The 22333-nt window shown below is 38.6% G+C and overlaps 1 protein-coding gene across 2 annotated transcripts in view; it reads left to right on the forward strand.

The window, feature by feature from the left end:
• Positions 1–22333, forward strand: part of LOC102223121 (nuclear receptor coactivator 3) — a 72143-nt gene that overhangs the window by 19282 nt on the left and 30528 nt on the right. For both annotated transcript variants that reach the window (XM_023332611.1, XM_023332614.1), the window contains exon 2: positions 15981–16068. The gene's annotated coding sequence lies outside the window, so the exon portion shown is untranslated. The remainder of the gene's footprint in view (positions 1–15980; positions 16069–22333) is intronic.

The following is a 22333-nucleotide window of genomic DNA, read 5'->3' on the forward strand; positions in this document are numbered from 1 at the left end:
AGCAGGTTGTTACTAGGTAACCAAAGAATGAGTGAGTTGCTTGGTAACCAAAGAGTGAGTGAGTTAGTTGATGTCACCAACCTTGCTTAGCTGACCATGAGAGGTTGAAAGGCTAAAGTTTTTCCTCTGCTGTGCAGTTCTGGATTGGATATCAGTGAATACTCTATAAATTGGATATTCTATTAGATCGAATATCTATTGACATATTTATTGGGATATGTATTGCTATTGATTTATTGTTGTCCTAATAGGAGATATTCTACATTTGAAAGTAGAATATTTCTGCTGTAGAGCTTCTATAAATGGTTATATACAGCATGTCAGAACAGCTGAGGTTCTGGGCTATTGATTTGCTTTTGCTCTTTTATTTGGACCTATAGCGTTTCAAAGCGCTCGTCCTTCATGTGCAGCTGTTGTAGTGGATGTATTTCACTCTCTGTGCCCGGAGAGCTGAGTGAAAAAGCAGCGCCTGCAAGGCAAAAGTCCGCCACAGGTGGAAGCAGGCCGTATATCTCGTCTTGTCTCGCCGTCTGCTTTGTCTAGTTTTTGTCTGGGCTCCTCCAGAAGATTCACGGCGGCTGCTCCCTCGGAGGAAATGCGCTCTCATGCGCGCGCCTTGCAGACAGGTGGACGCAGCCGTAGTTGTGCTGCTGATGTGTGGAGAATAGAGCAGCGGGGAGCTTCTTCAGTAGCTGTTAATTAGTCAAACACACCACACATGCACACAATTAATATGCACTTCCTTGTCTCCTTACGAGCGGCTCGCAGCCGCTCTACGTGTCGTTGCCTGACATGATGCCCACTCTCTATTTGCAGTGCCGCCCCTCCCCTGCCTGATGCTATGATCTAACTGCAGCCTCCTCCCCCTGCACTGGCATGTGGATGAGCACACACACACCCTCACACGGCACTCTGGCAGCATGTGGGGTGTGTCGCTGTTGTGTTTATGTGTGTGTTGTTTGGAAGTGACCTTAACATGGACTCTGGTTTGCCCTGTGATGTAACATTTTGTTGGTCTTTTTATTTTTATTTTATTGTGTTTAGAAAAATGCCATTTTTTTCAGTATCCTTTCAAATAAACACTTTTCTTTATTCCTCTGTCTTAAAGTATTTTCAAATAAACACAGGTACAGGTTTGCTCTGAAAAATACAAATTTCCAAAGTGGTAAGAAAGGAGAGGGTTGGTTTAGAAGAAAAGGCGAGTTTCAGATCTTTCCAGTCACATTCTTGGAGTTGGTCAAAGTTCCCCCAGCACCCAGAGACGCGTCCTGATTGGCTGCTGAAAGGTGAAATTAAAACCACTGTAAACTTTTGACCTCGTAGGAGCCGTAGAGAGGAACGCCCATCGCTGTATCAAGAGCGATTGTCCCCCTCCTCCTTCTCAGCACTACCTTCCTACCCCTTCTCCATCCTCCATCTTCTGCCTTGCTCCTCTTTTTACTCCCTGTTTGTTTGTCATCTGGGCTTGTTTTGCTCCCTTTCATTTCTTCCCCCCTTTTCTCTGGTTTTTATTCACTCTCTCTCTCTCTCTCTCTCTCTCTCCCTCCTCTTGATGAATTTGTGCCTTGCTTGCATATAGCCTGATGAGATAGGGAAGGAGGGAGGGAGGTACAGAGCAGGAAAGAGCAGGGGGAAGGGTATAGAGTGGGAGGAGATTGCCAGAGAAGGGGGGGATGGGAAGAGAGGACAGAGAGAGAAAGAGAGAGAGAGAGAATCAGCAGCAGAAGAAGACATGGGGAGAGAAGGGCAGGAGGAATGCAGGATTGTTGACTATGTTATGCACAAACTGTGCTCTGTTAGAGGGGAAGAAAATCCAAAGAGGAGTGAATGTATAAATAGACATGTAACGGCAGCTCTGACTAAGATCTGCTGAGCAGTGGGGCGGGGAGAGCCCATTTTTACTGCTAATGGTTTCTCTCATTACACATCAAACGGACGGGGGTATGTGCGTATGAGTGTGCGTGTGCAGATGATTTTAAACGACTGTACGAGCCAAGTAAAGGAGCAGTCGAGTCGCTCGCTGCTTTGATGCCACGTGGGCAGACATACAGTCTTGCAGATGCGTTTTGTCAGCAGCTGTTTTGTAGCTGTACAGTGAGGTGAATTACTGTCTAATCCTCACTGCTGTTCACAAGCAGACACACCAGGGCCGACTGAAGATGCACACCGCGAGCAAAAATAGAGATGAGGGATGTTTTATCGACTTTAAACCTGCTGATGCAGATTTTTGATTTTCCTCTAAGATCTGTAATTGACAGTGTTCAGAATATTTATTTCTAGCCGTCATTTTAGGAATAAGGGCAATGCTCCCATGTGCAAGTGTGTGTGCACTTGTTTAACTACTTTATTTAGGACCATTTCTTGCATATTTACTGACCTTCTGAAGACCAATGGGCCTAAGGTGGACACTCTTGTCTAGGATTAGGGGTTTGGATGCCAGTTTTTTGTTTGATTCTGATTTTGGCCGACACTGAATTTGTTTTGTCTGAAATTTTTCTAAATATACCAAGAAAGTCACTGAGTTGGCAACAGTGAAGTGACTATCATTAACTGCAAACGTACAGACATGACTCATTCAGTGTCTTGCAGTAGAGCAAAAGAGGACAGTGGCTGCTTTTTAGACCTTTGGTGGGGTCGATAAGATCTGTAGATAGTCACGCAAAATTAAGCAAATCGGCTGGCTGATTTATCAGTGCACCTTTAGTGGACACCCTTGTTTATGACTAGGAGTTAAGTTTAGAGGCATAGGCGTGAAGTAAGGTGCAAATTTTGAACTCTACTATCTACTAGTCTTCTATTGGAGATTTACACAATTATTACTCTTAGCATTTATAACTGCATCTTTGTGTGTTCCCAAGAGCACATCCATCCATCCATCCATCCATCCATCCATCCATCCATCCATCCATCCATCCATCCATCCATCCATCCTCTTTACCAGTCCGTGCCCTATCTCTAGAAGTCCATTGCCAAAAGTCAGGGAACCACTTCGAAAGGTTGTTTTATGAATCGTGGGAAAACACAAAAACAAACAGGACAGACAATCCAGAGATTTCCCTTCCGACATCAGAATGTTTGAGTGAAATCGGCTCATGCGTGAGCTGTGTGCTGATTCTGCCGTGAGGCTGAAAACCACACACTGTATGACCAAACTTGTTATACTTAAGATTTTTCATCATCATGGGGGTCCCTCAAGTTTTGAAAATTGGCAGAACATTTTAAAATACTGCCGCATGAAACAGGCATAAAACAATCCCCTTTAATTTAGTTTAATCTTAGTGGTGAGTTGAACGTTTGCAGCAGCGTTTTTGGAGGAAAGGTGATTGAGCAGGTAGTTGTGGTTGAGAAGAAGTGTAACGTTCTTTGTCTTGAGCTAAGAGAGGAGACTTCAGAATATATATAGATATATATCTATATATATACAGATATAGATATAGAGATAAAAATGGATAAATGGATAGATAGACAGATGGATAGATAAATAGCAAGCTTTAAGTTTGTCCTGCCTCTCTAATCCATCTTTTCTCTTCTCCTTTTTTGACCCCTTTATTGCTTTACTAGGTGATTACTTCACCCAAGAGACAGCCCATTAGATAAAACACACACATGCAAACATATACAGACATCCACACTCCCACCATGCATCTCATTAGGTAAGGAGCGCCCCACAGGCACACACCATCTTCAAGATAACAGGCGCCTCCAACAAACACTTGGGTCTACAAACATCTACGCAAACAGAGCGTTGGGATGTGGGAACTCCTCCCCCTCTAATAGTAAGGAAGATTGATAAAGTCACAAAAGATTACGTGTTGTTTAGCTCGTTCTTAAAAATTTCAAAGCAACCATAGTATGTTGTTGTTTAGTTGTTCTTGTTTCTGATTTCTGTGTAACTTTGGAGTGAGCAGCTACAGCTCTGCAAATGAGCCCATCTCTAAATGTGCGATAGATGTGAGCTGACAGTGATATGCACGGAAGCGAATGGAAGTTGATTTGTGACTGTTTGTAATGAGATTGCGTTTTCCTGTGTGCTGTCTCCTGGTTTCAAGGTGTGTTTGCTGCTCTATGACCGATTGTGTGTGTTTGTTTGCGTGCGGTTATACATGTTGCCATGCAGTTTCCCCGCCTCTCCTGCATGTGCTTTTGTCTGTGGGAGTGATGGATGGCAGGCAGGCGGCTAATGTGATTTAGATGCTCAACCAGGAGTGTGTGTTTGTGTGCGAGTCCCATCCACGTGTGCGCAGATGAATTTGCAGTGTGTGTTTGTGTACCTGTCTCCAACCCTTTTGCTACTGTTTTATTCCTGATGCTTTGCAGTTCTTTGGACTCGGAGGAAATAAATAGATGGAGGAGGTTGCTAAGAGCCGCTTCCTCTTTGTTGAAGCGGAAAACAAGCGAGAAGAGGAAGGTAGAGGTGGACAAGAAAATGGTGTGCTTCCATCAAGATCTCACTTTAAATAGTAAAATAAAACCTGTGTTATAAATGTTAGTAAGACTCAAACAGGCTTTTATGTCACCGCGCTCAAATACCGACAGAAGTGCTAGTTGGCCTAGACAGACTTTTGTCTGTAATCTTGTGAGGAACAACATCTTTAAAGTACTTTTGCTTGTATTTATTTTATACCATGCAGTTTTTTCCCTGACTTTAGTGTGGGGGGCTGTAATGCTCTCACACAGAACTAGTTTGGTGGCAATTTCTTTTTGTAAACTTATATGAACTTTGCAATAAGAGAATTGAGAATAACTTTGCTGTAGTACAGTTCAGCCTTCCTGTTACTCCAGGTCAATTTACCCATTCCCCAAATCACTTAAACATCAATAAAACTTACTTTTCTCGTATGAAATGGCGAAAGAGCAAAATGACCGTCTGTAGCTAAAGAGTAGCTCTATGTTGTAGCAGCATGAATGACTAGTCGTCATGCCAATGACAACTAGTTTTTATAAGATGCTTGCATCCTTTATGCTTCTCCTTACTTCATTGTTAAACAACTTTCTGATGCTCCTGCCAAGTATGTTTTCATCTGGAGATGAAATGTTTGCTAAAGCGCTTTAGACCAGAGTTGCCCAAGTCCAGTTCTGGAGAGCTGCAACTTTCTGATACTTACTTGCTCCAGCACACCTGAATCAAATAACTGAATTCATCACCATTTAGTCCTTCGGCTCTGAAGAGGCCTGGTAGTAAACCATTAATATGATTCAGGTGAATCTAAAAGTTGCAGGATGGTAGATCTCCAGGACTGTGCTAGGTTAATGCTAACGCTATGTTGATACAGTTCATTGGTTCTGGTAGAAAATTCCTTGGATTTGTTAATCCACACTTTTAGCTACCCCTTTCATCGAGGCAGGGAAAAGTAAAATGAGAGAAGTGAAAATGAATAACGTGTGAACGGGTGTTTTCCACAATTGAAAAAATCCTTCCTGAAAAGGCAAAGTTGTCCGTACATTCTTATTTTTTAAGTCAGCTTTAATTTTGTCTGAATTGAATGCAACATGATGCATATTTTGAATGACTGGAGAATTGATAAGGAAACTAATTCATAAGTGAGTTCAATAATGGAATCTGTATCATTAAATTCTTATCAGTTCCCATCCCTATTGCAGACAAAACCTCATATCCTATTTTATAAACTTCATAACATTTTTGTGCTTCAGTGACATGAGATCATATTTTGTCTGAAGAGGTTAAAGCACCGATTATTTTGAATGAATGTATGTTTTTACACAGTAGCTTGTAAACGTTTCTTAAAAGTCCTAAAAAACAGAAAGTAGTTTGTACTAGCTTGTTTGTAAAAACTGCATAGTAAAAACTGGCTGCACATCTGAAATGTTTGCACATCTACCTTAAATTTCAATAAACATATAATATGTCTATTTCAGTGTATAGAGCCCATAATGCAGTTTACTGCTTCTAGTGATAAAACAGTTTCTGGATAGAAGAGATTTTCACTGAGCCAATTTCATCCTTTAACTAAACAAAACACTTCAGTTAGACCAAATTAATTTACATAAATGTGACAATTTTTCAGTAATTTTTTTATCAAACAGCCTAACAGATGCAAGAGAGGCTTTTCTAGCAGTGGTTACATATGCAGACAGGCCAGTGATGCAAAATACAGTTACAAGACTTTAAGTCTAATAAAATTTGGTAATAAATCCAGCTTTTAGGTAAGTGTGTGAGTCTTTATGTAAGCTTGCACTGTTGTTTTCATTAACTAGCAGTTGGTTGTTGTTTGCGTAGATTGTTGCCTTGGCAGCAGATTAATAATCACGTTTGTGGTTAAAGAGAAAGGGGGTGACTTGTTCATTGCACTGTATGGCTTATTAAAGTCGACCACAACCATAAAACTGATATTGTTTATTTTTAATTAATTTAAAAGGCCAATTAAAAGCAAAAGGAACTGACCTTTTCAATTATTTTTCAACCAGATCAGGTTTTACTTGTTCATTTATTCGCTTTAATGACATGTTTCCAGCATTCAGTCATGACCCTGTTTGTATAATTAATTGTTACATTTCTAATAAAATGAATCCCTTTGATATAGTAGTGCGTAAACCTGGCAGAGTTGGTGAGCACCAGTAAGGTTTTCAACACTTTCACAAGATTTATTCCTGTACCGCAGTTTTCTTCTCAGTTTAGCCGAAGTTGACAGATGAGTATGCCCATGCTATACTAGGCATTTGTTTTTAGAGAAGTTTAGTTTTTCTGTAACATTTGCGACACACTGGAATGCTCCTAGGTTTTTGTATTGTGTCTACAACTTTTTTTTTCAGCTGCTGTAGCAAAATGTGTTTACAACTTAGCAAAACTTTTTAATGGTGACATTTTTTAAGTTAGAGGAGATCCCCACTGTGGCCCTAAGTGAGGCTGATCAGTGATAACACATGAAGTTACACAATTTTGAAAAACAAAAGACCTTTACAGCTTTAGACTGAATAACTATGAACTGTGTTAGTGCTATCTATGGTGTCTTGCAAAACCCTTAATGTAGTTTCACCCATTTTTTTCCCCATTTTTGTCCCAATACCAGCTTTGCCCATACTTCTTTGCAAATGTCAATTAGATTTCAGTTCTGACTTTGACTGGGCCATTCTAACGCACAAGATTTGATCTAAGCCATTTTATTGACCCTATGGCTTTATCTTTAAGTTAGATTGATCCTCCTGGAAAGTAATCTCAGTCTTAAGTCTTTTGTAGGATCTAAGAGGCTATTTTCCCCCACATCTGTTGCTTTTTTCTTCCTATTAAAACAGCACTGTCATAGCATGATGCTGCCACCTCCATGTTTGTCCCTATATGCAAACAGGATTTCTTACTTTAACAAAGTTTTTGTTCTTGGCCAAATTTATGGAGTGCATGACTAATAGTTTTCATGTTAACTCAATCTCTGCAGCTCCTCCAGAGTTACCAGTGGCATCTTGATTACCGTGTTTTCTGGAGTATAGAGCGCACCTTACTATAAGCCGCACCCACAAAGCACAGGGCTATAAGCCGCTGGTATCTCCGCCGCTCTCGGTTTTCCACAAGGACGCATCCTTAATAAATTTGCTATTAAGGACGCAGCCCTCCGTCTCCAACGCCGAACCATGGATTTCCAATGATTCACTTCCTGCTAAAGAGCCCCCTGGTGGTTGAAGAAAAATCCACAGAAAAGCTGCACCGGGCTATAAGCCGCATGGTTCAAAGCGTGGAAAAAAAGTAGTGGCTTATAGCCCCAAAAATACGGTACTTTTCTAAGTAATCAATCAATAAATAAATGCAGCTTAAAGTGTTTTACATCTTAAAAACATAAAAAATGTCATAAAACATTATACAGTCACCAATTATGAAACCAGTAACAAACATTACATTTTGTCGAGTGCCAACAATAAAATCAATTCACATCAAATATGTTGGTGATTGTTTCATTTATTACGGTTCAGCAGCAACTCTAAACATGTTATTAGTCATGATTTAAAGGAACTCAGTGTTTCAGCTGTTCTGCAGTTTTCTGGACATTTGTTCCAGATTTGTGGGTTGTAGATTGTGCAGACCAGAACCAGAAGTCTTGAGAGGTCTGGATGGCAGATCTTTAATGTATTTTGGTGCTAAGCCATTCAGTGATTTATGAACTAACAACAATGTAAAAAAAATGCGCTAAAATAACAGATCAGTTGTTTTATTGCTTGAGATTTATCCACCATCAGAGATTCGCTGCTGTATCTCTGTATATTATTTATTAGGGCTATAGGTAATAAAATGTTGCACTTGAATTCCTGGGTGAGGATGACTCATTCACACACCTAAAACTCTTTTTTTTTAAATGTAAATCTACTTATGATGGCAGCTAACAGCCAACGCACCTGGATGCTTGGATGAGTTTGAGTTTTAGACCTGATGGGTCTGTTTCTTCCTTGAGCCAGACAGACACTCTGCTTTTCTTCATCCGCCACCCCATCTCTTCCCTCTCTGGAGTGTGAAGTTTGACGCAGCAGCCTCTATTCTGTGATGGCAGTAATTGGTCTAAAGATGGACCTCACTCTCACTCTGTCTCTGAGCTAAAGAAGCAATTTGTTTCCAACAAGTGAGTTTGTTTTCTGAGACACAAAGAACAATATGAATCCAAAGCAACATTTAACAGTAATGTAGGGCGGTTGTGTATGTATGCATGTGCAGGTGAGGCTTGCTCTTTGTGCTTCTTGTGAATAGCACTATTCGGTCTTCTGCAGGGTAGCTGAGAATAGCTAGCTCCCCTCTTTGGTACCTCCTTGTCTGTGGAAGCAAGGGTTGCACTCAGACATATTTTTATTAGTCTCCATGGCCTGATTTGTTTAAGAGGAGGCAAGGTGCCAATATGTGGCTTAGCTCGTATTTTACTCCAATGTGTTCGCTGGGTTTGGGGTTTGCTGGACGGGGGCTGAATGAGAGTCATCCAGAGTGCAAACACTTCCATACGATGTACTGTTAGGTTTTCCTCACTGTGCTGTTGTGTAGAAGACTAGCAAATGGGATTTCTGCTAGATTGAAATCATTTCACAGAAAAGAAAAATGCAAAAGGTAAAATGAGGAAAAAGAGTAAAGGTTGCTAAGAAGCAAACTGTAACCGTGGATCAACTTTTAATGTCTGAAAACCTTTTACCCTTTTATGAGAATAGTGTTAAGAACATTGTATTCATACCTAATGAACATGTTTTGCTCACATTCCACTTTCATTTTGTAACCTCCCAATAAACAAACTGTATAGTATTTTATTGGGTTTGTATTTGGTTAACCATTATAAAGTAATACGTAATTGTACTTTCAATGTTTTTCAACCTTGTCCATCTGGAAGGTGAACTTCTATTTCTTTCTTAGGTCTGTTGCTGCCTGTTTGCAGGTTTTCTTCCAGCACTCTCCTGTTTTAGCTCCATCCATGCTGAACATCTTCCCTGATTCTACTGAAAATCACTCCCTTAGCATGATGCTCCCACCACCATGTTTCACTCTGGTAACGCATGTTCGAGGTGATAAATAGTTTCTGTTTTTCATTTCATTAGCTTGTGAGATAAAAAGTCAATTTTCTTCTCATATGATCAGATCTTCACAGTGCAACAAACCTATGAGCTTTTCACAGAACAACTATGTTTATCCTGAAATTAAATTACTACCAAGTGGATCCTATTTACTTTTTAAAGCATTTAGTAGGAAGGCGTTTTATTTATAATAGGACAAAAACTGCAAATGCACACCAGACTTCTCAAAATTGTATTTACAAAAGAAATATAACAAAGTCCTAGTAAAATGGTTTCTAGGACTGCCCAATGTCATGGTAACATGACTCTAAAGATTTAATATTTTACCTCATTCCAGTCCTTTAACTACATTTTTCTAATGGTAAACAGAAAAAATAGTATGTAATAGAAAACTAAAAGTGTATCAACACGAACTGACACATGGTCTACTCAAAAGATGCAGCACCATCGCGTCCGTTTAGTAGCAAAACTATTAATTACAAAACAACCATAAATTAAAAGTGTTGAAGGGACATAATGACTTCACCTTGGGCAAACATATCTATGTATCTTACAGCATGTTGTTGTCACTTATGCTGGTATCAAAAGCATAGAAACAATGTCTTAGGGGGTTTGCCTGCCTTATTTGGCTGCGAAATGCAAAGGAGACACAATTTAACTTTATATTTAGATTTTGGATAAAACAAAAATCTAAACAAAATACCAGAAAGAACTGTTATTGCTTTTGTGCTTCTTACTCTTTGAAGAAAACAGTTGTCAGCTCTTTTCAAGGCTCAAGCTGACTTTCAATCCATCAACTTTTGATTCACGCATTGTATCATTTCCAAAGGCTGCACACTTTTTGGAGATTTTCTTTTGCAGGATTGATTGTTTTTACCCAGCAACCCTGCAGTCGTTGCTGTGCAGAGGGTGGGAATGATGCAGGCACCAAGGTCTAAGCAATGACATAGAGTTGACATAAAAACTCAAAGTTTCCGCTGAAATGGCAAAGAATCTTGTTTTTTTTAAAAGTTGTAAGTAGCAGCCAACTTTTGTCTGACTCAGTTTGTTATGAGTCAGGAACAAATTCTGAGTGTGTGTCAGCAGCTCCAACTCAATGACTGAAACACCCTTCAATAAATAAATGATTTGCCTTAGTAATAGTTTCTGCTTTAACGTGTCCTTCTTACATTTTCTGTCATCCTGGTTATTACAACGTCAAATATAACAAAAATCAGTCGATGATAAACTGTGACTTACATTAGAAATAAATTATATCATTCACACATGTATAATATTTGTCTCCAGGTTGCTTTCTGATTTTTAGTTTGGAACTTCTCACTGATGTTAACTACTCCGAAGGAAGTGTGATTAAAGCGTGAAGTTGTAGCTCCTTAAAACTGAACTTAATTGCTAATGTTTTAAGCTAAACCTAATCAGATTTGATGAGGGATTTCAAAGGATTGGGTTTTCGTAAGAGGATTCCATACTGGATCAAATTCAACAAAATGTTTCTATGCTTAAAAGCTTCATGATTTTAACAGCTTTTGTTGAAAAATGTTCCTTTTTCAATATTATTGTATAACACAAGCTCAAGTTATTTTTTTTTCTGAAGACTTAAGTTCAATCAGATGGGAAACACAGTTTACGTTTTTTCCTGACCAACATAAACTATGGACTAAATCTGGATTGGGGGGGAGGGTTGCATCAAAATTAATGTCAAATGTTGCATTAGGCAAGAGACTAGCTCAGTGTTCATCAATCCTTTAGAGGAAGCTAAATCTCATCCAACTTTTGTATAAATTTGAATATGTAATAAATTATTTGACCTTATATGTTCTTAAAATTGTGAAAATATGCCAGGTAAACAATAACTAACAATAAATAACTAATACTTACTAATAAAATACTAACAATAAATTAATCAAAAAGCCAACATTCAGTCTAGTCTTTCTCAGTTCATAAAATTTTATAGTTAAAATGGCAATTTGCAGTTAGGTGCAGCAATTGCACTGCTCCTGATCTTTCAATTATTGGCGTCACTGAAGAAGTTCTGCCAGTTTGCTGTCATGAACCGTGTCCTAATGAGAAAATACATTGACTGTGATTTTAAACAGATGCAAGTGTTTCTCGAGTTCTGACTGGTACCGGTCTTGGGTGAATTGTAAGGCTGTAAGATGTGACTTTCACAAAAGCTGAAGATTTTATATCCACAACGACTCATCTGTTTGTCCTGGACGCCGTGGAAAGATTTCTTTGAAAACCTAGCACCAAGCTAAATCAGTTTCTCTGACGGTTCGAAATGCAGAAATGTCACTGAGATAAGATCTCTGCAGCACATGCGAGTCTCCTTCTGCTGCTAATCAGCACAACTAACTAGCAGCTTCTGTTCACCCCGTCACAGCCAAAGTTGCACTTGAGGTGCATATTTATTGAACCTTAAATTTGTGTTTTTACAACTGAAAGATGATTATGGTATTGCTCAAGTGCGCTGGAAAAAGACAAGCCAGTAAAAATTTATAGAATGCTATTGGAGGTTTTATTCAGTTTTCTGGCTGTCAAGCGCAGGTAGACGATGAGAGAGGTTTCTAATACCAGAGCTGACTGTGAGAAGACCTTGGCGTCTGCGAGCCGAACATTTCTCCATTGATTCACAATCTTAAGCTCATTCACACCGCTTTTATATTCAAGGCTTTACGCCAGTATGAGCAACCCCACATGCCGTTAACTATCATTTTATTCATTCCCACCTTTCATGGCTGTGTGAAAGTGAGCACAAAGAAGTGTAATAATCACACTAAAGGCACTAAAGGGCCTGTTCGTGCGTGTCCCAAATTACAACCTTTTAACACGTGTAAAAAATGAATCGGTTAGTTTGTCTTTATCAATGCAGATCTATAGATTCTCCTAACTTAAACAATGATTTGTTGGCTCTATTTTCTACCCCTGCTATTAATAGGAAACACATAATTTGAAATGGGGTTTTTGTTGGTTTGTGAGAGTACCATACATCACCTAAACTAGAGCACCCACTCTTCCTCCTCTTCTTCTTCTTCCTCCTCCTCCTCCTTTCCCTTCCTGCCCACTAACCCACACATGCACACTCCCGACAGTCCCCATCTGCTCCCAATCAGGGGTGCAGCCAGCGGTCAGGCACGTGCTAACATACTTGCACACATAAACATACACACTGCAGCCACTCCAGGCATTAGATCAGCCATGCAAACATACACACATTTGAACTGGACTTAGAGATTTGGTTGTAAACGTCCCCTCCCTGCTGCGATGTTCTGCATGTCCACTCAAGAAAAACAAAAGTGTACTTTGTTGCAGAATTTATTCAATCATGTATTTCTAAAACAAGATTCTTCATCGAGAAATTTCTTGTCATAACACTTTTTATCATGATAAAGAGCAATGAAGACTTAAAGTAATCAGATTAATCATGATAAACCGATTACTGAAATTAGCATAAACTAATTTAGTAGTCGAGTAATGGTTAACTTTTGTTGAAAAAAAACCCACAGTCAGTGGATCAGTTAAGCCTAATCTGTGTAAAAAATATATTCATTTTTGCAGTTACAATGAAAAACCATCTTTGTCTGTAAATCTGTTCCACCCAGCAATCTTTAAGTGACAGACTTAGCTTCGCGGGTTCAAATTCTGTAAAAACATAAAAATAAATAAGTCTCCTATTAAGCACCTTTTGCCACCTATTTATTAATCCAACAAATAATCAGCAGATTAGTTGACAGTATTTTTTAGTATTTTTGCATCCTTTGCTGCAAGTGATCAAGCATAACCTAGAGGAATGCAACGTTTTGCATTTTAGCCAATACGTTTTTTTTCTATTAAAGTAATTGATTTGCTTATTTGCATCTTTTAAATAATTTCTAATATTATATAAAAAGACTTACGTGGTTAAATGGAAAATCTGCATATGGTGGCATTTCTTTAACCCAATTTAATTGATTAATCATCAGAATAAAATAATGAATTTCTAAAATAATTGTTGTTTGAAGCCCTAACCAAAGCCATGACCAAAGAAGAAGTTAAATATTTAGTTTCTGGCTGAAACCACCATATTTTGTCTAAATGTTCCAGTATTGTGGAGAGTTTAAAATGTTATAAACAAACCCACAGCATCACAGATCTTCTGCTGTACATAACAGCTGACATGATTTACTTCTCCACATATTCACCCTTAATTTGGATAAACTGATTTAAGCCTCTATTTGGAAAAGTGTCCCTTTAATGAAGAACAAGAATCCTTTTAAACAGCACTTATCAAATTCTTCTGGTTTTTTACTTGTAACCAAAACATAATTAAACCAGATTTGGCCTTATTCTCATGTTTATGTTCCAACTTTTGTGGAAAATGGGATGCAACACAAGTACCGCCACTTGTTAACACAGCAACATCTTCCCAGAGGGACTTATGGAAGTTTTGAAGCAAAAATTAATGTTCTTGAATTACTAATTTAAGTACTCTCACTTATTTGTTATATATATTTACCTAAATAGCTTATAGCAAAATTTCCTCTGGGTACTACTAACACTGTAACAATAATCAAATAATCCCATGATAAATTATAATGAGCTTCATCATTTATATTCTGATAATTAATGTTTTTTGTAGGAAAATTTATTTGCATGTTATTTATGGCTTTGGTTATGTGTGGTTTTTATTTCTGCTTTATTTATTGTTTTTGATTGTTGTGCTTCATTTTGGATATTTAAAATGTCTTCGAGTTCCAGTGTGAAGTGTTCTTTACAAAGTTGAACTTTATTAGTCTTCAAGCGGTGGTCATTATCAATATATTACTTGAAAATTGTGTAAAATTAAATATCATTTATTGCAATAATTACTGGGACAATTTGTCATCCACCAAAATTTGTTATGACATTTGTTATATCTACCCGTTGTCCTTATACCACAGTTTGAAGAACATGTGCTAAAGTTTTAATGAGAAAAAAAACACAATTTGCCTTTATTTTATATATTTTAACTGTGAGCGGCACTAATAAATAGGCCTCTCACAACAATCAATAAAGTAATTAATTGCATGATAAATTAAAACAAGTTCAATCATTTTTATTTGCATGATTCATCATTTTTCTCTTTCTACCAGAAACTGTGCTAAGTCTTGAGTCTGCTGCTTTTGTTTCAACTAGAGCTTTTTTTGAAGGACTGTTTTGTTTACAGAGACTTCATTATTCATTTTATATGTTTTGTTTATTTATTCAGAATATTTAAAATGTTGTCTAGTTCCAATGTTAAATATTTAGATCATTTTGATCTTTGACAATGTGTTCTTGTATTACAATTATATTACCTGAAAATGGTCTGAAAACAACAATATTATTGTTTATCACATTAACTTCTGGGACAATTTATCATCCAGAGAAATTTGTTATCGGGACAGGCTTAATATTAAATGTATTCTACCTATTTTTTATACATTTATCTCATAAGTTGGGTATAAGTGTGAAGGGTCGTGCAGTTAACTAATCCTGACCCTTACCTTGTGCTTTTGTGGCCATAATCCTTAAACTTGTACCTTAATCCTCAAAAACTACATCATAGCTGCAGGAAAAGCAATTTGGTCCCCGCATTCACAGAATGTCCCCAAAGTACGTATCATCGAGAGGTCTGGACCCCTTCATGATGTAAAAACCAACCAACACACACACAAACATATTGATGCGCAAAGACAGATGAAGATGAGCGTTCCTGTTGGTGTGCTTCACGGATGACAGGGTGTCATGGAAACGCCCAGTGTTCTCATGGTTACGAACTGTTTACCTCTACGGAATGGTCTCTTGTGATTGTTCAGACAGAACACTTGAGCTACTGCAACAACTCAGTCTAGCCAAAATACACAGGCGAACACACTCCGGTTCTTATCGGGATCTAAATAGGCACAAATTGGTCTGTTATATGCTACTGGGATTAGCGCTGCAATTTAACCTAATAGTTTGCTGGCGGGGTGGGGGGTTCTACTTTTGTTCTTAAGTCCTTCAAGCACGGACCTTTGACATTAAGTTCTTGAAGTTATCATTCCTCTTTTTCTGGATCTGTAGGGCTTGTTTTAGATGAAAAGATACAGAGGTGCTCTCTGTTGATTGGCTGGTTTTTAGAAGTGCCATTTTCAGGTTTCAGCTGTGTGGCTTCCTGTAAAAGTTGTGTCTCAGCGTCACTTTTTCTGTGTGTAGTTGTGCGTGTGTGGTCGGGCATTTTTGTCTGGTGAGTGGGAGTGGTCTGGGCATCAATGCAAATGAGCAGGAGCCACAGTGCGTGCGCTCTGCACCCATAATGAAGACAAAAGTGCATACAGATGCTCTCTCATAGTTCCTTACTCATTAGGGAGCTAACACAGCCTCCTGTTTGGTTTTTTTTAATGATTCTGATTAATATGCTGCCGGTTATTCATTAATACTGCCCTAATGAACTTACACTGGTGAACGTGAGAGCTAAACTTTTCCTGCATGTTTTTCTTTTTTCTCTCCAGAGTCAATTGATCAACCCAGATAGGAGAACACCCCCAGAGTGAGGGGAGGGGGCCATCTGACCGTCTGTCATCTTGGCGCCATCACAAGGTGGGCTAACATCCTGTATGGTTGGCATGGAAACGGCCTGGTGGGTTTAGGATGAGCCGCTTGTCAGACTCAGTTTCTTGTTGTTGCCACATTCTTGCAACATCTTCCTGACCTGAACCCTGAAATTCAGAGAACACTGCATGTTTTCTTATGCGGATGTTTTGTTGAGATGTTAGTTGTTTTTGTTTTTTGTTTATTTTCTTGCATGTATGCTTAAGGTTTAAATCTTGGGTAGCGGAATAGCTTGCTCAAAAAAAACCCTGATGGGTTTTGTGATAGGAAAGGAAAGAAAGAGAGTTGACTACTTTCAGACAGTCGAGAAAATGAGGAAGGAGGAGGAAGACAGCAAGGAGACAGAAGGAGAAATCAAATTATTCTTTGTGCTCTACCTGCCACAGAGGCTGTAGGAGAGCATTAATCTCCCCCCTCCCCCACCCTACCCACAGTCTGCAGGTAACAACAACACACACAGTACTGTACCCAGGCTTCACCAAACCACACTTTCTCTTTCGCTCATGTGCGTTCTCACACAAATGTTCCTGCAGACATGCTGCTGTTGCACAGGCAGCAGGAGTGACGGTGGGAGGGTTGAAGTTATTTGGAGTGGGGGAGGGCAGTGAGGAAGAGGAAAATCTGAAAGTACTAAGAGTTCGGGAGACGAGAGATGGAGTTTTTCTACAACCACTAAAACTGAACTCACACAGTGTCTAAAATGTGTTCTTACAGTTTGAGTGTTTTGAGAGGTTACAACTACGAATTTTAATGAGATTGTATGTTGTAGAACAATACAGAATAGTGCCTAATTGTTAATTAGAAGGAAAAATGCTGAATACATTTTAAAAAATGGATAAATAAGAATCTGAAAAACGTGGCGTGTATTCAGCCCATTTCAGCCGATCAGTTGGTGAAACCAATTTTCACCTCAGTTGCAGATTTTCTACCAGTTTTATACATTAAAGTTGCAGTATATAACTTTTATAAAAATAAGTTATTTATATATTTGTAAAAACTGTTACCATGTCATGACAGTATGAAATGAGACAGAAAAACTGTGAAAAGACCAATCTCCTACACCTCTTCCCTGTGCTGATATTTCCATCTGAAGAAATGCACTGAAAAACAACCAATCAGAGCCAGGAGGCGGGACTTAGCGGTGTCAATCAACCTCACAAAAAACAAGTTATTGTTACAGGAAAACCGTTTATCCACCGTCATCCTAGGCTATGCTAACTAATCTTAGCAGTCATGACTATGGCTATGCTAGCTGCAGCTTAGCAGAGAGCAAGCGGGAGGGGAAAAAGGAGATGAGCAGTGCCAAACAGAATGGTGATTGACAGCGCTAAGACCTTCCTCATGGCTGTGATTGGTTGTTTCTAATTAGCACTGGGAGAAGGCAGAAGAGCTCAGTTTTTTCATGCATTATCTGTCTCCTATTATATTGTGAAAACATGGTGACAGTTTTAACAAATATTTAAAAATATGTTTCTAATCAAAGTTACATACTTCAGCTTTAACAGACAGAAATGGTTTCTTGTTCACCTTTGCAAAATAGACAAAGAGTGTCTCGAACAGCACATTTCAAGTCCTGCCAAAGATTCTCTGCTGAACTTTGACTGGGCCGTTCTAATAACAATACTCAGCCACCTAACAGGTTTCTTCACTTTCCTGTCCCTGTTGAAGAAAAGTTTTCCCACTGCCTGATCCTGCCACCACCATGTTTCGCCTTTTGGATGTTATTTAGGCTGTCACCTTTCTGTCACATATGCTGTCTTGGCATTACATATTGTATTCTGGCTAAAAAATTCACATTTGGTTTCGTCTTATCAGAGCACCTTTTCCCCGTGTTTGCTCTGTCTCCTGCATGAATCAAGGCAAACTGCAAACAGAACCTCTTATGGCTTTCATTCAACAATGCTCTTCTTGTTTCTTCTTTTATAAAAGCCAGATTTGTGAAGCTCCACGGTCACCATGGGCTTCTTGGCTGCTTCTCGTTTTAAGGCTTTCCTCATCTGTCCTGTGAGTTAAGGCAGCCGACTGTGTCTTGGCAGGTTTGGAGTCATACCATACTCTGTCCATCCTCATATGAAAGGTTGAATAGTTCTGTGTGAGATGTTCAAAGCTTGCGATGTTGGTTTATAACCTTAATCTGCTTTAAATCTTCCTGGAGTTTTATCTTTTTTATCTTTGTTCTTCAAGATGCTGATTGTTCACTAATGGTCTCTAATAAATCTTCAAGGCTCTCAAGGCAATCTTGAATTTTTTTATAAAATGGTTGCTGTTATTTAATGTGTAAGCAGTTTATCCTTCTGCCCCCACAAATCAATTGTATAACTTCGGGTGCATTCACACCAGTCCTACTCAGTCTGTTTTAATTAAGTATCGTTTGTTTGACTAGCAAGTCTGGTTCATTTGGGGAGGCCTAAAAAGAAAAGAAAAGAAGAGAAGAAAAGCAAACTCTGGTTCACCTACTAACCTTAGTTTCTGTTCAGTTGAAGTGAACTCTGGCGCAGTTTGAGTCCATATGTGAATGCTAAGTGGACCGGAGACTGCTCCAAAAGTAGGAAGTGAACTACTGTATAGCGCAGGGCATTCTTGATAAATACAACCAAAACAAACGTAGCGCTAATGTGTCTAGCGCTAACGGGAGAAATGATTCGTGGTCTTTCGCCAAAGACAAAAGAGAAATCCTACAACTGCTAAAATCTGATGCTACTTCATTTTCTTTTTCCATACCATGAAGAATTAAGTTGTACTCATGTCTTCAAAGGTTTTCATGTCGATTTCTTCAGTGGTTCTTGGTGCAGCGCCACCACAGGTTAGGGAGGGTACAGGTGAAATGGTTTCAGTGTGAACGCGAATCATACCAGATGAGAATGCAACAAATGTTGTAATTTGAAAATCAGGTGTGAAAACATTCTTAAAGCTCCCAATTTTCATGATATTCATACTGATGATGAGTGTATGTAATCTTCTGACTGAAAATGTATTTAAATTGTTTTTTTCTGGTTGGATAAGTGGTTACCCTTAGCCATATGTCACCAGTATGAGTTCACATGTCCAGACCTGGGCTGTGCGCTTCTGTTTTGCCAACAGATATTATAAAAGAGCGTTGGGCAGGCGGCTATTTGCATCACTTATCTAGTGCTGTCCTTTCTCTCTCACTCTGTCACTTTACCTCTTCACCTTCCTGCCTTTTGTCAGCAGCAGCCTGCTCTGACCCTGCTGCTTTCTCTGTTTTGTCAACTTTAATGAAGAGAATAGAAACGGATCCCTTCAGGAGTTTGATGCCTCCGAGCATCTCGGTTTCCTCATTTCAGTCAGCGGTGAAGCCGTCAAGCTGTTAAAACAGATCTTTATTTTCTAATTAAATGAAACTTTCTTTCATGAACTCGAGTACTTTTGTGTTTCTTGAAGTGTAGGGGCCTGAATGAGGCGTTTTATGATCAGGGTGGGGATTCCCTAGAGGTTAATGATGTTCAGACAGGAATAATCCTTCCTTTGTTAATGAAGTTCATGACAAGTTGACTGTGGATCAAGGTGGCGTTAGTTGCTCATGCTTTCCTCGTCTGCCCTCAGTAACTCTCTGCTTCATATTCTTGTTTGTTGCATTGTTTCAGACATCCCCCCACGTACGCCATGACTCACTCTGCTGTGGGAGTTCTGTCGTCTCTCAGCTGTGTTTTCTGTCTACCCAAAACCATAGTTTTGCTTTTGCAGTCGCCGTTCATCCATTTTGATTCTGCTTTCTTAAAGTCCGTTAGCTTAGTTAACCAGTGATCTGCTCCTCGTCGCTTTTTGCAGTGATTGTGCAACAACGCGCAAAAACTTGAAGACAGAAACAACCGCCTGAGGTGACTGAAGAAAACTCTCTCCCCTTGAGTATTTGCTGTTTAGCATCCATTATATGAACATTCAATACTTTAGGATTACTCCTCACACATTTTAAACAGCTTTTGGGTAAAATTATTGAATGCATTCTCAAATTTCCTTTTATTGCGGCACTGGAAGGATTTTGGGATTTTCTTGCCTTCATTTTGTTCAAACCTTCAAACAATAATCTCCCATTGCACATTCTTGATTGTCAAAACTTTAACATACCAGACACTGAATTTTAATGTAAAAGAACTGAAGATCAGTTGATGCCAAAAGATAATAGCTGTTAGAGATATTTAAAGGCCATTTTACAACAAATAAGAAATTACAGAACATTAACGTAGAAATGAAGCAATATGATTTAATGTCTGTAAAGAGTTTAAATCTAATCTCTGAAAACACTGGAAGCTTTTAGTCATCCTCTTCACTTGTGGCAAGATAAACATGGCTCCTTGTCGAGCCTTTCTTCTTGTAGTTGTAAACTTTTAAGTGTTGCTTTGACTCTATTGGCCAGCTAAGGTGAGTAGCAGTTTTTTTCTTTATTTCCTGTCTTAAACTATCAAACAAATGTTTATGTCATCCGACGATTATCTTACTAAACAAAAAAGAAGTTTTCAAATGATGATTTTATTTATTAAGGGGGAAAAGCTGCCCAGAAAATCCTGACCAGGTGTGAGAAGGCACCTGAGAAATCATGAATTGCTATTGTTTCACTTCCTGCCAGTCAATCAAAGAACATTTGCATGCACAGCATGGACAATCTAAAGTGGTTTGCATAATATGAAAAAGGTGGCAATGTAAAGTAAAATAAAACAGATCAGACCTGAAGCCCACACTCAACCAACTTATGTAGCACAACAATCATCTAAGCACACAAGCAAATCTACCTCCTAATGGATAGAAAATTAAGGTTTTGAAGTGGCCTAGTCAAAGTCAAGACTACGTGGCTGAAATACAACAACTCTTGGACCGGAATGATGTAAAAGACTCATCGAAAAAATCTTTATGGCACAACCAGTTATTAGGTTTAGGGATCTATTACTTTTTATTAAAAAAAAATAAAATTGAAAGCAGATGTTTGTGTTTACCTCGATTGTCTTTGTGTATTTATGAGAAAGTGAAAAATGTTTTTGCAGCGTTGTATGCTTAGAAGAATAAAATTTGATGTTAAAACAACATTCGAAGCTAAAATGTTAAATAATAAATGGTTTTAATTGGTGGTGAGGAATGTAAAAACTACTTTTTTCCCACACTTAGGCATAAACCATGTTCATAAAGTTACTTGGATCAGAAAAACAGAAAATAAATAGAAATATGCTTCTAAAATTACACATTGACTCTCAATTAAGTGTCATTTTCATCAAAAATTACCAAATTTAAGTTATGGGTAGGTTAGGAAATATGAATTTTTAGGGCAAATGGGGTAAATAAAGCTCTTTTGGATCATTTGGAGTATGAGATTTATGAGGCATTTTAATTTGATAATTTTCTTCAGGTTTAACCTTTAACCTTTGGATTGTGAGCTTTAGCTGGACTCCCAGGGTCACTGTTTGGTTTGGATCTTTTAGCTTTAAAAGTGGTGATGACACATCGGTGTTGATCCAGTGATTCCTCTGACCTGGAAAATACACAGGTCACAGCGGAGGTCGTGACCCCTTGGGTCAAGATCAAGGTTGAGAGTCAGGTCAGAGTTCATGGTTCACGGTTCAGAGCCATTAAATACGCTCTAACTTTTTACGGGCTGATAGCTGAGCTGTTGTCTTTCCTTACCATTAAAATCCTCACTTCGGCAACAGACTCTCTAAACACCTGAAAATAACCGAAAGTGTTAAAAGCAAGTTTTGTGCTTAAATTTTAAATCTAGCATTTAAACATCATTTAGACTTTTTATTCTTGGCCAGATTTCCAAAGAGTTTTATGTTGAATTTTTAACAACAATAATAATTTTCAGTATATTTTCTTTGGACCATTTTATTTGAACTATTTTATCTGATTTCTGTGATTATTTATTCGTGGGGGGGGTTTTGTGCACATTTACCTTTTTTGACATGTTTTGGGTGTTTTGGGTGGGAGGGTCTCTTTTTAATCCTGTAAAACATTTTGTTTTGCACAACATTGTATGAAAAGTGCCTAACAAATAAGTTTGAATGATTCGAGTCTCTAAAAGCAGCTCTGATTAAGACCTTTAGCATTCTCACCCTGCTTGATGCCTTTATTGAATCTCAGCAATGTGATTAAACCTCCTAGCTCGCAGAAGAAGTCAATCTTATCCATTTAAGTGGCTCTTGTGTCTCTCTTCTTTTTGCACTTAATTCCCACCAAGACCTTTTCCCCTTTCATTTCTTTTTTTACACCTCTGATGTCCTGCTGGGTGTGCTTCTTAGCATTTTTA

This window comes from Xiphophorus maculatus, chromosome 1 (genome assembly GCF_002775205.1).
Source record: "Xiphophorus maculatus strain JP 163 A chromosome 1, X_maculatus-5.0-male, whole genome shotgun sequence".
NCBI classification, from domain to species: Eukaryota; Metazoa; Chordata; class Actinopteri; order Cyprinodontiformes; family Poeciliidae; genus Xiphophorus; species Xiphophorus maculatus.